The sequence below is a fragment of the Microtus oregoni genome, unplaced genomic scaffold (assembly GCF_018167655.1).
Source record: "Microtus oregoni isolate MIOR12 unplaced genomic scaffold, Mior012 000025F_ref0000491, whole genome shotgun sequence".
Lineage (NCBI taxonomy): Eukaryota > Metazoa > Chordata > Mammalia > Rodentia > Cricetidae > Microtus > Microtus oregoni.
Window position 1 is genome coordinate 33616337 of NW_024543084.1, and position 16268 is coordinate 33632604.

Sequence of the window (16268 nt, forward strand, 5' to 3'; positions counted from 1 at the left end):
ACTTTTTATTTTTCCACACTGTTTTATTATTTTCCTGATCACCTGCTCCCCATGCTGAGTATTGCTCTTTTCCTTTTTAGAGTAAGTTCCTTCTTATTCTGAAAAGAATAGGTGAGACCTGCTTTTGAAGACTCTCTACTTTCCTAAACTTTTCTACAATCCCATGCTATTTTTATAATCAGACATTTTTCCTGAGCCAGTCTCTGGGAGTCTTTAGACATAACTTGGAGTTTCTAGGTTCTCTTCATCTCTAATTTTTTTCTGACAATTTAACTTGTGTACCTTTTAATATTTTGTAATTGATGATTCTCATTTTATATGTATTTCTAGAGAATGAGACTACTCAAGAAGTTTTCATCCATTTAACTAAATAAGAATACATAAATCTCACATTAAACCTTTGTCTAAATCCTGCTTCTCACAGTCTTTCATCTTTCCACTTCAGAGTGTTTCCCTACAGTGAGTGCTCACTAGCACTTGTGCTATATTAGGACTCAAGTGGCTCAGGGGTCAGGGTTTACTCATTGCTTCCATTTCTGATATTCTGATTGACCAATTTCTCCATGGAGCTCCATATCCTCCACTTAGATCCTCTTGAAGAGTCAGTGTTCTTACAAAGGCATCTAAGTCTGGGGCTCAAGACTAGTGCTAGTAAGTTATTTGACATAGAATATGAGATAAACTCGAGATTAGACATAACAAATGCTTCACTGCTGACTTTAAAAAAAATTTGAATTACATGTGGGTTTGAACCACAGTGCTCTTTCTCATTAGTATCTCAATGTGGTATCCAGGCATCAGGAATTCTCAATGTGTTCCAACTTCTTAGACACCTGCTCAGTTCCCCTGCTATAGATTTCCACCTTCATGAAAAGCAATATTTCATGATGGTCACATCTATCTTCTTCTCCAAGGGATTCTGAGAACACTTTTCCATAATGCTAATGACTTATTCACATCAATATCTTCTTTTGCATCCAATCAATACAGTAATGTCAAACTTTCTCAGCTCAGTCTAAATCTGTGACAATGAAAAGACTGATCACCTATGGGGAATGAGACTGCTTTTTTGTCTTCACAGGGACACCTTTCACTTATCCTCTTTTAGCAGTGGCATAAAGAAGACAATTGTGAAGTGAACCTTAGTGAAAATCATATGTTTCTAATGCACTGACTGTGGCTTAAAAGCACCAAAAGCTATATTTTCTGAGGAAAAAAATGTTATTCTGTATTTATATTATTATATTCTTTGAATGAATTTTATAAAAGAATTGTTTTCCAAAGTTTTCTTAAAACACTGAAACTTGCTTTGGAATATCATCAATGAACAAATAACCTTTTAGAAGGCATTCATAGCCAACATTCACTCTGGGCATGATTGATGATGCAGCCTTGTTTGTAATTACAGACCCAGCATTAAATGCATGGTACTAGGAAATAGAAGTGCAAGAAAATCTATTTTGTTCTACTACCATATAGAGTCATAGCACTATGAGTAATAACTGTATAGTTGCATTATTCACATAGTAAGAGTTATGAAATTAAATATAAATGACACATTTCATGTAAAGAATGTAAAGAGATGTTGTGTGAACCTGTAGAGAAACACTTCATTCTTTTTTTCTAGGAAAGATCTACATTGGACAAAGAATAAATAGGTTTGTAAGTTGCAGTGGATGTGTTTTTCTAAATAATAATAGGCATGGTATAGCACATTCACTTCATTTGTGAATTATGTGATGCATTTTTAATAGTTTTATAAAGATATGGAAATCACAAAACTATCTCTCAAGGCTTTACTTGTCATAAACATCTAGAATGAATGTAATAATTCTATTTCTATTCTCATACCCGGCCAATCATTAAGATCAAATTAATTGAGAGGTAATTTACCTCTTGCAGTGCAATGTTAATTGGCACCAGTTGGTGTGGGGAGGTTGGGGGAAGGTGATAGTTGTTGATTTAAATCATTGATATAACCAAGTAATGACTAGGTAGGTATTGAGATATAATGTAATTTATTGGAATGAATACAGAACATAAGAAGAAAGTTTATTAAAAAAAAAAGAACAGTAAACTACTGTTATAAGACAGCCTTGGGAAAGAGGGTGGACATAGATGTCCGATCTGAGACAGTACTCATACGTCCTTATTTTCAGCAGTTCGACAGTCCCATTAACCTCTACCCATTTTAATAAGAAGTTCCTGTAAGCAATGTTGAGAGCAGGACATATCTATGGATAGAAAAAAATAGATAAATATTTAGGAGGCAGTTGACAACTTAACCACATAGCAACACACTATGTTTACTTCTCTTGCCACTGTTTTTAACCATCTACAGGACCAGTCATGAATTTCTACTGAAATGAAGGCTTGGAATCTATCTAACCAAGAGAGCTGTTGCTTATCTCCACATATAATGTAGCACCTGAGTGTGCTTAATCTGGTGTGAAAGTCTGTTTTATCCTAGAGATGGCATTGTTTTAAAAAAATAGCTTTTCTATAGATGAGAGTGTTAACATTAATGCAAATAAGCTGAGTATTAGATCAAGCCCAAATTAAAAAAAAAATTCAGTGCCAACTGAACATGAAATGAAAGTAGTCAACTTCAAAGCATACTTACCAAACTCAGACAATCATCCATACTTTTCTAAAATTTAGGATATTTTCTACTATTTGAAACTGTCGCTTACAAATTGTTTCCAAATTATATGTATACCTGTATATATCTCAGACATCTTGTCATGGTTGAAATATTAAACAATGTTCTCCAATGAAATGGCTAATATTTCATATGAGTTTTCTTTTCCAGTCTGCTATTTAACACTGTTGTCGCTCTCTAGTAGAAACTGAGCTCGTAAATTTTAACACCAAACTTGAATTTATCCTACAAATACTCTTCAAATCTCTGGAGCCATTGTGTCTAATTTTAATTATGAGAAAATAAATAATGTAATGACTATTTTGATTTGAATGGTTAAGAAGCAAATATTTAAGACCAAACCATATTTAAATAAAGGAAAGCACTCATTTAGTTTAAATAAGAAAATTTCCCCTTGCAATTTCTGTTAAAGACAGAAAGTTTATAGAAAGTTATATTTTTTTATTATTTTACATTTTATGTATGGTTCTAAGTGCCTTCATAGTCATAACATTTAATACTTGAAAAGTTGTGTTTTCCTATAGAAAAATAATCTAGAATTTAATATTCTCATAAAAATGAAAAACACCAATTGTCAGAAATATGGGCTTATCTGCTTCTGACATATATTATGCTAATTGTTACTCTATTATAATATTTCTGAATTTTTTATAAAGCAAATAATAGAAAAAAGAATCACTACTCAAAATGAGAATATATATACTTTCTTCCTGTGAAGAAGCAAAGACCAGAGTAGAGAAAATATCCAGGTATACGTGGACTTCCTCTTTCTTTCTTCTTTATTTCCTCTTCTTCCTCCTCTATTTCCTCCTCTACTTCCTCTTCTATTTCCTCATTTACTTCCTCTTCTACTTCCTCCTCTACTTCCTCTGCTTCCTCTTCTTCCTCTTTCTTTCTTCTTTATTTCCTCTTCTTTTTCCTCTACTTCCTCTTCTTCTACTTCTTTCTTCTTTACTTCCTCATCTTCCTCCTTATCTTCCTCCTCTACTTTCTCATCTTCCTCCTCCTTTACTTCCTCTTCTTTCTCATTTACTTTCTCATCTTCCTCTTTTACTTCCTCTTCTACCTCCTTTTCTTTATTTCCTCTTCCTCCTATACTTCCTCTTTCTTTCCTCTACTTCCTCCTCTTCCACTTCCTCCCTTTTATTATGTATAAAATATTCTGTCTGCATGTATGCCTGCAGGCCATGAGAGGGCACCAGACCCCATTACAGATGGTTGTGAGCCATCATGTGGGTAGCTGGGAATTGAAATCAGGACCTTTGGAAGAGCGGGCAATGCTCTTAACCTCTGAGCCATCTCTCCAGTCCTTCGCTTTGCTTTTCAAGTCAGGGTTTCGCTGTGTAGCTTTGGAGCCTGTCCTTGAACTTTTTCTTCCTCTATAGATCAGGCTGGCCTCAAACTCACAGATATCTGCCGTCCTCTGCTTTCTGAGTGCTGGGATTAAAGGCCTGTGCCACCACCACCCAGCTGAGACTTTTTAAAATTGAGATTCCCTTCTTTTTAGTTTGTTAACATAAAACACCGAGCAAGGTTACCCGAGCACAGTTGCCTTAAGCTGACCTTCTCCAGAATCTTTCTCTCTAGACCTCCCAAGTGCAGGGGGCACCATATCCAGTGAGCTGGGAATAATTCTAAGACTTTAAGAACAGGAACTGAGGTAACTGAACAAATGGGGCTGCTCTTCCTCTGCTTCTCATATTCTTTAAGACAGGGGTTACTGTGTAGCCAAGACTAGCCTGGATCTCACTATATACCCCAGGCTGGCCTGGAACTCTTGATCCTTCTGCCTCAGGCTCCTGAGTTCTGGGGTTACACCCACTTTGCCCTGTCTTGCTTATATTTTTTTTCACTCCTTTCCCAGAATGCCTTCCCTCCTATGACCAGTAGATTGACCCCTAATTCATAAAACAAGAAAACAAAACATTCTAGATTTCTCAGGGGACAGGGACCACCTCTGACTTACTGGCCTCATTCAGACACATTGCTCTCCTTAACGAATATTTATTTATTTATAATGCATTTGATGCAAACAATATTCCAAATGCCTAAAATGACCAAGAAAAGTAAGGTGCCTGACCAGGCCTAGTGGCCCCAGCCTGTGGGTGATCGCAGTGGCTCAGAAAGCTTAGGATAGAAAGTTCAGAACCAACCTGAGATGTGGACCATAGTTATACACACCTTTACTCCCAGTATTCAGAAAGCAGAGGCAGGCATATCTCTGTGAGTTTAAGAACAGCCTGATCTATTGAGTGAATTCCAGGATAGTCAGGGCTATAGAGAGACACTGTCTCAAATAAATCAATAAACCAGGCCTACATATAGAGACCCTTCTCAAAGAATCAAATAAATAAAAGGAATCAATCTGCTCAGTTTAGACCTTGTCTCAAAAATAAAAAGGGAAAGGGGTGAAAAGTGGGATTTGAAGAAGCTACAGCTCAAGGCTAAGTGTTTCCCTTGCACACGCAAAGTCATGGGTTCAGTCTTCAGAATACACAGAGGGAGAATGCACCTGTCTTCATCTAAGCTCACATTCCAGTGGGGAAGACAGAAGATGCTCCCAGTGCAGCTCGAGCTGTGCTACACACACACATGCACACATGCATACACATACACACTCACATGCACACACAGAGTACTGGGGGTTGAACTGGAGTCTTGCACACACTAGAAAGATGCTTTACCACTGAACTAAACTCCTAACCCTTTTAATACTTTTTTTTAAAAAAATTTAAACTATTTTGAATGATTTTTTTCATAGAACAAGTTGATTTTTATTATCTTAAAAAGTTTAATATTAGTTGGGCAGTGGTGGTGCATGCCTTAAATACCAGCACTCAGGAGGCAGAAGTAGGATCTCAGGAAGATCTCTGTGAGATCGAGGCTAGCCTGGTCTACAGAGTGAGTCCAGGACAGCCAAAACTACAAAGAGAAACCCTGTTTCAAAAGAAACAAACAAAAAAGCATAATATTTACTTAGTTTTCTGACCTGTATTTGTGCATTCAACAATGGTTTTCTGCTCCTCAATAAGGAACATTCACTAGATCCTGTCATGAACACCTTTACCAAAAGCAGAATCACCTGATACCCTGCTAGTGTTGTTGTTTTAGGAAATGTCATGAGGACTTTAGGTCTCAGAGCACAAATTCCTCAAAGTCTGCTTGGACACACACCACATATGGATTTTGGTGCCTTCCCAAGGTTCTTGGAATAAAGATCAACAATTCTGTTACCAGGAGTTCCAGATAGCCATTTTCGTTAGTCTGTATTTTAGAGAGACCTATAATGGTATGTCAAATGCTGGGCTGTTGTGAGATTCTGGGGAATCTAGTATAGGGCCTGCCATGGTAGAAGAGAGTAAAGATTGTTTTAGTGAAGGAAAAGTTAATGTGGGGCTTAAAAATGAAATCATGCCAGGAGGTGGTGGCACATGCCTTTAGACCCAGCCTTTAGACTCGGGAGGCAGAGGCAGGTGGATCTCCGTGAGTTCAAGACCAGCCTGGTCTACAAAGTGAGTTCCAGGACAGGCTCCTAAGCTACACAGAGAAACTCTGTCTCAAAAAACAAAAGAAAAAACAAAAATTAAATCATAAGAATATAAAAGAATAGCGCTGCTATCGTGTAATAATAAGAGGAGCGGTGGGGCTGCGTCCCTGGCACCCCAGCCGCCTGCTCGGCTAGCTTATGCCCGAAATAATTACACAGACACTGTATTCTTTTAAACACTGCTTGGCCCATTCTCTTCTAGGCTAATTCTCACATATTAATTTAGCCCATTTCTAATCATCTGTGTGTAGCACCCCAAGGTGCGCTTACCGGGAAGATTCTAGCCTATGTCCATCCTGGGTCGGAGCTTCATCCCGGGAGAGGGGCATGGCGTCTCTCTCAGGCGTCTGCTCCCGAGAGGAGAGCTGTCGAGACTCTGAGCTCACTTCCTCTTCCTCCCAGTATCCTGTTCTGTTTTCTCCTCCCACCTATCTTCTAACCAATAAAATGGGTCAAGGCAGTTCCTTTATTAGCCAATGACCTTCCTCCATCACTATCGCCCCCCAGCAAGAGTTATTGGGCAATTGGGATCAGTTTTTCCACTCACAGTGTTATTACTCGGTCCCCAGATGAGATTTACAAAGATCCATTATCCTCCGGTTCTAATGAATTCGTGCCCAGGGTTAAAGTAGGACCCATGAGAGGCTTCCTCCTATTACAGGTTAGTCCCACATGTAAAGGTAACATGTCACATGCTAACCCCCCTCCCCGCTGCCGCCAGATCTTTATTAGATTCCTCACGCCAGGCTCTGACCTCTAGGGCAAAGGACACAGGGAGGGGGCCTTAATAGATTAATTATTAACCATCTGCACCTCTGGACACCACGGGAGGCAAAAGCCACCACCCAGCTAAGTGATGTGTGCCAGCAAAGGTCATGGAGGTCTCACTGACATCCTCAGCCCTGGGACGCTGGTTCTGCCATGCAATTCCTTTCGCTGTCCTCACGCTGTTATTTCTTTACACCAGTGTGAGACTCTTTCATGAGTGGCCTCTTGTGTTACTGGCTTAGAGAAGTCAGCCGTCCAGCCTGTGGGAACTCGAGCCTTCTCCTTCTCCAGCCCTTACTGCCTTGCTTCAGATCACCTCTGGTATCCTGACAGGCTGCAGGCCGGGGTTGCAGTCCTGCAACCCAGAGGGACTGCTACCTTCCCAAGGTACGTTTGAGTTAAGGCCAGAGTCTGAGGGCTCTGAACAAGAAAACAGGGTCCCAGACTGAGAAGCTAAGGAAAGCAGGCTCCTTTCTGGTCCCCTCTCCCTTCAGATGATAAGAAGAACCAGGAGGAAACCCAGCTAAACCGGAGGGATGATTTTTTCAGAACCCAATAGTAGGCCAAGCAGGTTAGGAACTTTTCACCCATTTCTCTTGTGTCTACCTCCCAGATCCGTCTAGAGTTGACAGCCCTCGTGGTCCCGGGGAAGGAAGAGCCTCCCGGTCTGGGGCCTCCGGGGGTGCTGGGTCGCATGATGAGCCCCTTCCTGGCCTGTTTGAGCCCGAAGGGGGTGTAGAGTTGTCTCAGTATCTGGCAGGATGGAGGGAACTACTTAGGTGAGTGGTCTCCCTCCCCAAAGTCATCTTCCAAAGGTTTGATTGCTCTTTCTCAAGTCATCTCCACCTTTCCACCACCAAACAGGTTCCTAACCCTGCTTGGCTCTGTTTTCGCCTTCGCCACCAATGAGGCCTTCTTAGTGGTGACCGCCCTCGAGGCTTGTGTGCCCGGCCCAGATGCTTTGCACTAAGCTTGGGAGCTGCAAACAGGACTACTGGAGCTACCAGGGACCGCACCCCGGGAACCAGCCAGGGCCTCGGGTTCTCGAAAGCTGATTTTTCGCTGCACCTCACGTTGCGCTGGTCCCAGCTCTGCCTCCACAGAGTGGAGTATGTATATAAATAGGAAAGCGAATGTAGACAACATCTATTTGAAAATTGAGGTGTTGGTGTAGAAACTAATGGCCACAAAGTATTGCTAGATTTAAAGTATTTGAAACGAGGTATAGGAAGTTCTGATTATTTCAACTCACAAAGTTCTTTTAATTTCCAATGAGCACTGTTCTTAAAGATGCAGGTAGGAGGCTCTCCATCTACCTCTGTCACTCCCTTTCTCCCTCTCTCTTTTTTTCATGTGTATGGTTAGAAAATAGGGAGGGCCAAATATACTCAGTAAAGAATTTCTTAGTCTTTTTGAGACAAAACATTCATAAATATTTTAAAGATAAAATATGCAGTCCTTCATCAAGGGAATTAAAGGATCATATACCTAGTTTTACTAAGGGTAGAGGCTAGAATTTACAGCCAACAGTCATTTTAACAAAATATGGGCTATTGCCATCCTTCATAGCCATTACTAGATACTAGAAATGGACTTCAGAACTAGAGTTCCATAATAAGGGTTCTAATCCTTAATGTGGTGATCTGGGCATGCTCTTAAACCAATAAAGGAAATTATGTTGATTGAATAGCATTTGACAATGTTAGAAATGTAGACTCTCAATTCAGTTATCACAGAAAAAAATGGAAGAGATAGAATTCTTAATAAGAATACTCTACTATATCTTCACATTATACTTGAAATTCATTTATTTCCTCAAATCGCAGCTTTTAATTCAACACAGTCCTAATGCTCAGGTCTTTGAATACAAGAGAAAATAAGGGACTCTTCATATTCTTCACTCACAAATATCCTCAGATTATTCAACATTTGGAGAAACAAAACTAAATTTGAATGAGTCCAAGGAAATATGCTGTCTTAAGACAAACAAATTAGCCAACCAGCAAACCAAATGGCCATCACCACATTTAGAAACTCTTACCTATCAATAATGGTGATGCTTTTTTTCACCTTAAATCTTTCCAAAAGTTATGGTATATTTCATAAGTTGATATATTCAGTCTTTTGATCTGATATATTGAATATCATATATTCAGTCTTTTTAGATTCTGTGATTCCTTCAACTCCTTCAATGTTCATTTCTGTTCTACTCACATCAGGTACTTTCATGTTCAGAGATGTCATTTCTTCCTTATACAAACAAACAAAACTCTACAATAAATATACCATTGCTTTAATCATATAAAGACTTCACTATCTCATCTTTTTTTTTCCTTTCTAATCAAATGTAATTAAACTAAAGCCATGGACCAAATATTTTCTTTTAAAAGTTGAGCCTGTCACCTTCTATGTTTTTTTTCTCTCTCCTTTTCTCTCTTGCTTTCTCTTTCTCTTTAAACAGCAACTAAATTACATTAGACCTATGTGTTACCATAGAATTTATAGAAAGTTCAAATTAGCTAAACAGTCTCTTTGTCACCACACTCATTGAACAGAAACACTAACGGAAAAGATAAACAACAAAAAAGAATTTATATGCCCATAAAACATTAATAACTTATGTGTGTATGTTATAGTCAAAGATTGATCCCTGACTAAAGGTAATCAATTTATATTGGGACCCTACCAACCTGCTTCACCCTCAAGAAATCTTCTGTCTGCAACAAATTGTCTTTCTCATTCACTGGGTCTTTGCCTTCCATTCAATACTGGCAACTGGTCTCTGGTGAGGTTACCCACCTCTCATCATTCCCCTGGATGTGAAGCTTCATTTCTCAAACACAGTCCTCTCTTTGCCTTCTGACTTTTCTAGAAGTCCTGGTACCAGGAAACTGTATCTCTCTTGGCCTTCAAGCCCTTTGCCCCTATTCTTGCATGATGACGTATAGGACAGCCTGTGCCTACTTATTCTGATCCTCTCTAATTTCTGGGACACTAGGAATTGCAGACCGTTAGGTCTTCTCTGCTTCACTTGTGGAATTTGTGTCATCACGTATACCTCCTTACCCTCATTGGGACATGGTTTGGACACCCACTGACCACTCCTTTTAAATTAAATCTGGCCTCATTATTCCTCGAATCAGGAAATTGGAAAACCAAGAAAGAATTCTCCACTTTTTTTTTTTCTGTCTGCTCCCCTCTCTAAACGTCCTGTTTGTTTGCTGCAAAGTGTAGCTCAGATGGAAAAGTCAGTGTCGTCCTGCTCAGCACCCACTGGTTCCCCCTTTCTTTTCTTTACCCAACTCCTGTTTCCACTTGACCCTGGTGATCGTTCCTCTATCAATTTTCCTTGCCTCCTCAGAAGACAGCCTTACTAGTTTAGTACAAATTTGTTCTGTTTCAATTTTTACTACTGACTGCCCTCAGTAATCAACCACCTGTGTCTTCTAGCAAATTGGAAAGAAAGAGGGTGTCAAGGTTGATGCTCTAGTGATGGGAAAGGAACAGGTGCTTTCAGTTCTTGTGAGTCCAGGAAGTCAACTTGGATCCACCTCAGTCAGCATTTTGCCAGGTACAAGCAGCATCTGATGGTTCCACAGAGCCTGAACAGCAAAGTGAAACAGCCAGATACCCCAGGACATGGTCAGCACCCCAGCTTTCTCAGGTCCCCCAAGATGGTTGATATCGCCCAGGTCAAAAGCACGTAGTCTCAAGAACATGGCCTCCTCATTTCCACCTCAAAAGCTACCCCTTTCTAACTCCTTACTTTTCTTACATTCCTCACAAAAGGGAGGAATGTTACCATTCAAGCATCAGTTCCAGCCAGTCCTTGGGGTCCTAATATGATACAACCTCAGTTGCAGCCACAAAGAGCATCTCCTGTGGATACTTGCTCCTTTCCCACTCTTGTCCTCAGAGACCAGTCTTTGTCTCCTATCTACCCCCTTTTCTGCCCCTTCTTTCTCCTCTTCCAAAAAACCTCCAATGTGAGCCCTGTTGAATGCTGGGACTCCTTCCCGTTGCTTATAATTATTATTATTATCATCACATCATCATAATTATCATCAGCATCAGCACCATCGCATCATTATTATAAGCTTGCTCTCTGGTAGTCAAACGTTGTTTCCCCTGCTTGTGGAAGCCCAGTAGATGTGACCCTGCTTGAGGAAGTGTGTCACTAGGGATGGCCTTGGGTTTCAAAACTCACGTGTCATTCTCAGGATCCTCTCTGCCATTTGAGATGTAAGCTCTCAGTTGTTACCGTGCCTGCCACCTGCTGTCATCTGCTCTCAACATCATATGCTGTCATGCTTTTCTCATCATTTGGACCCCCTTGAACCCTAATCCTCAAACATATTCTTCCTTAAATAAATTGCCTTGATCATGGGATTTTGCCACAGCAATGCAGAAGTAACTAAGGTATATAATAAAATAAAAGCAGACGTTATTGTAAATGTCTACTTATTTTTATTTATGGAGCAAGTTAACTCAACAGTTAAAAATTCACTGAAATTATAATTGTTAATAGTGTCCTTCTGAGATTTAAATTTATGCACCTAATATTACAATAACTGATACATATTAATATATTACTCAAATCTATAAAATTTTCAAAACAATAACCAACATTTGCCATAGTATAGAATACTTTACACGATCATATGTGTGTGATATATACACATGCATATATGTACTCCATAGTATAGTATCATCTTAAATGATCATATATATGTGCATGTATATATGTATGTATATGTAAATTTGTATACACATGCATACACATATATTACACATCTAAAAAATAAAGTTTAATATGGATTTACATTTTTGCTGATTACTCTCAAATATTTTTTATTTTAAAATTAGTTTTAATTTTCATTTCTTGTTCTATATTTACATTCTAACCATTTTTGAACTCCAAACTTAGTATGAGTATTCTATAAAATTTTAACTCTATGAAGGCAAATCTGTTTATCCTTAATACACATCACAATTACTTTCTTTATCATAGTTCTTCAGAACCATTCAATAAAGTTTGTGTCTCATTTTATTAACCTCTTTCTATTTTCATACTTCTTAGTACCATCCATTTATTTCAAATCAAATAAGTTTGTATTAGCATGGCTTTAATAGGTTTCATACTATCCCAAAATCTTAAGTGGAAAAAGACAAGATCTCCTGAGTAAATTGGGAGCATGGGGACCTTGAGGGTGAGCTAATGGGGAGGGGAGAGGCAGGGAGAGGAGCAGAGAAAAATGTAGAGCTCAATAAAAATCAGAAAGAATAAGAAATTCTTGAGAGGCATAATAATACTTAGTATTGTTTTTTCCCTCTGAATCCATCAGAAAGTGACTTTTGCATGACAGACAGTTAGTAACATTTGTATTCACTTATTCTCAACTTTTCTTCAAACTCATTTGAGAGCTATTCCACCAATTTGTTTTGCTTAACTGAACTAATTTGAGAATAAATTATTAGGCATAATAACCTATTTATTGATAAAATTGTAATTGCTTTTTATAAATACTATATAAATGATTATGCATTTATGAATTAAATTGTATTTAATAGTAATAATTTAAACTCAAAATTCGATAATTTCTTTTGTCATTTTGAATTTACAGAAATGTATTTCTTTTAGCAAAGATTTATTTAAGACATACTAAATACTCTCTGGATAAATTTGCTGTAAATATCAATAAAATTCAGTTCTGGCACTCATATCACTCAAACAGTAACGCCAAAATTACAAAGTGCCCAAGAGGAAGAACACATCAGTCAGTCCATATACATGGTTATGGCAAACATTTGTTATTGTTAACTGACCACTGTTCGGACAGATCTATGACAACATGTTAGCCAACATTCCTTTAGTTTCACAATTAAATCTTACTGCAAAATATATCAATTTCAACAAAACTGTAGACTACGGTATTTCAATAAGTATTTTAAGGTCATATTGGGGATACAGTTCATTAAGTTTTTTTGAAGCTTTTCTTATATATCTTGAACTAAAATTAGGAAATTGATATTTCAATTGTTATATAATTCCCCTCTTCTATCATTTTTTTTATTGCTATGGTCTTTATTTGTGTCTAGGATGTGTAAGGAATGTGTGTGCCATGATATCAATGTACAGGTTAAAAAGAAACTATGTGAAATCAGTCCTCTCCTTCCACATTAATAAGGGTTCTGGGGCTCAATCAAAGTAGTCAGGCTTAAGTGGAAAGGGACTTTATCTGTTGCTTCATCTCAAAAGGTCCTGCAGCATCTAAATTTTATACTAACAAACAAGTTTCAGATGTAACAATAACTGTATGCATTATTTAATTATGTTCAGTAATTGTATGCAAATGATGTAATTGCTGCTTATCTTTTGCAAGTTAGTTAAGAAGCTATTTGCATGATTAAATTAAATACTAATTTAGAAAGAAACTTATAAGAACATTTATTTTTATTTCTAGGAAGAGAAATAGCACCTACATCTGCCAATGCAGATCCAAGTTGGTTTTTGTGTAGATCTTCTCTATAAACAGTATAGAGTTCTGGTAGTCCAGCACACTGATAGTATCTATGGGTATATAAAAAGCAAAATGGTGTGGAATAATTGAATATAAACAAATAGGTTTATGCTATATTTCAAATAATGTCTTTTGCATATCTTCATTAGAAAAATCATTATAGTTTTTAGTATTTGTTGACTACTTCAAAGCTTTTCTCAAAGCTATAGTGCTTCCTGGGACACAGGACTTTAGTGACATGAGAACTAAAATCTAAACTGAAAAAAAGCCTATGACAATAAAGTGGCAATTTTCCTACCAACCCAATATTTCCTAAAGTCATTAAATCCACGGTGTTTTCTGGGGAGGGGAGGAAGTCCTGACTAAACGTGCATTGTTAACGTCAGTGTGAACATGTGGAGGTTACCAATGCCTCAGACCCATGGGAAGGACAAAGTTGTTTGTGGGTCAGGCTTAAGAAGCTGGCAAAGCTTTCATCTGGTTCAAGTATAAGAGTTTATGAAAGACTAGCCAAAGTGTTCAAAAACTAACAGTCACAGCCTGCTTCTCCCAATGCCTACAACCCAAGACTCTTCCCATGGGGAGACACCTCTGAGACTAGCCAACACTACTTTCTACATTAAACATATAAATATGAGCAATGCTTTCCATTATATGAAGCACCTTCCACCTGACCACAGATTTTCTGTATGTATGTCTGTAAATGTCTGTCTTCTGTACCTTAATTCCTGCATCGCTCCAGTACATCTTCCAGAACCAAACTGTGCAACAAGCTGTCATCCAAATATTTCCACTCTCAGCCGGGCGGTGGTGGCGCACGCCTTTAATCCCAGCACTCGGGAGGCAGAGGCAGGCGGATCTCTGTGAGTTCGAGACCAGCCTGGTCTACAAGAGCTAGTTCCAGGACAGGCTCCAAAACCACAGGGAAACCCTGTCTCGGAAAAAAAAAAAATTCCACTCTCATATCTGTTTTAACCTATCAGTTGTGTTCATGATTTCTTCTTTGATGCTTGTGGGGAGAAAATATAAACTGTAATAGTGTCAGATCACATAGTGTCAGGCACACCTATGTTCATTTCTTAGATGTTTTTGTATCACTGAGAGATTAAACAAGCCTGCACAAAAGATATGAAATATGAAACTCCCCTCTTTTTTTGCAAACTTATAAACCCAGAACCAGGAAATATAGGATGAATGGAATGTACCAGTATATCCAAAACTTAGCTTTAAACCAGTTTCAGGAGTATAAATCTATTATTGATAAATAGTCATATAAAAGATGAGAAATGCCAGAAGAAAGAGTACAGGGAGTCACAGCTTTAAAGAGAGTGGGAGAAGGACAAGGCGAGGAGTGCCTGCTAACCTCCAACCAAACACATTAATAATAAATGTGCTGCAAAACCCACAATATGTTACCTGGTTTTGAGACTAAAACTAAATATGTGGATATTTTATTTTTGCTGCCTGGTATCATTGAAACTTTGGCAATAGAAATGGCCCAGCGGCGTTACATGTGGTAAGGGATCCCTTGCTGGTTTTCAGAGTTCTCGTACCCCCTTTCTGGATGCTATAGCAGTTGTCCACAGAAGACTTTCATGGATCGTAAAGGACGATCTCCCCCAGAAAATTGGCCATCACCAACAGATCTTCACCAATGATTCTTTAAGGTACCAGGAAGGAGAAAGACTTGTGAAAAGCTCTCAATTTGGATTTTGCCAACATGTTACCAAATGTATCCTGATGGCCCTTTCAACTATAAGTGATCTTACTGGTACATAAGCAGACAAGTTGTACATAAATTTCTCTGTGTTTTGAGGGTATACATTGCCTGAAAATTTATTTTCAACTATCCTTCATCTGTTATACCTAAAGAAAGTCTCTTCCTCAAGACCACTTTTGGGTATATATCAAAAGAATGTTCAATCATGCCACAGGACATGTGCACAACTATGATTGTAACAGCATTGTTTGTCATAAACAAAACCTGGAAACAATCTAAATGCCTCTCAACTGAAGAATGGATAAGGAAAATGTGGTACATTCATACAATGAAGTATACACAATAGAAAAAAATAATGACATCTTGAATTTTTTTTGAAATTTATTAATGAGATTTTGATTTTGTTGAATTTCAAATGCTTTTCTAGAGATTCCAGCATATTGATGCCAATAGCAATGAAGTTTGTGTGTATGGAAGCCCATGACTGCTGTTTCTAAACTGGTGAGAAATATTAGTTCATATCTCTACCACATACTGTACATTCCAGTTTGTCTTGGGCTAACTTAGCTGTTATCAGAAGATTCTGGCTTAGCGATGTGGTATTGACAATGGCCTGGTGGAGTGAGCATGATTTTTGGTTCTTCTTGAATTATCCACAGAAACACAGATGAATTGTATGGCACAATTATATCTCAATAAAGGTGTTCAGACACATGCAAAGTTCTCCAAAGACATCTTGAATTTTGCAGACAAATGGTTGGAGCTAGAAAACATCACTTTGAGTGAGGTAACCCAGACCCAGAAAGACAATTATGACATGTACTCACTCTAAGTGGTTTTTAAACATAAAGCAAAAATAATCCAGCCCACAAATCACAATCCCAGAGAACCTAGACAACAATGAGGACCCTAGGAGAGACATACATGGATCTAAACTATATGGGAAGTAGAAAATAACAAGGTCTGAGTAAACTGGGAGCAAGGGGACCTTGGGAGAATGTTGAAGGGGAGAGAAGAGGCAAGGAGGGGAGCAGAGAAAAATGTAGAGCT

At 38.3% G+C, this 16268-nt stretch overlaps 1 long non-coding RNA gene and 1 pseudogene across 1 annotated transcript; one reads left to right on the plus strand and one right to left on the minus strand.

The window, feature by feature from the left end:
- Positions 1 to 2001: 2001 nt before the first annotated feature.
- On the minus strand, positions 2002 to 6539 carry LOC121462574. Its single transcript, XR_005976338.1, has 2 exons — positions 6480 to 6539; positions 2002 to 2234 (listed from the first exon to the last, which is right to left on the minus strand). It is a non-coding gene; the product is annotated as an uncharacterized LOC121462574 (long non-coding RNA).
- A 545-nt stretch (positions 6540 to 7084) lies between these two features.
- Positions 7085 to 8102, plus strand: LOC121462562 (annotated as a pseudogene).
- The last annotated feature ends 8166 nt before the right edge of the window (positions 8103 to 16268 follow it).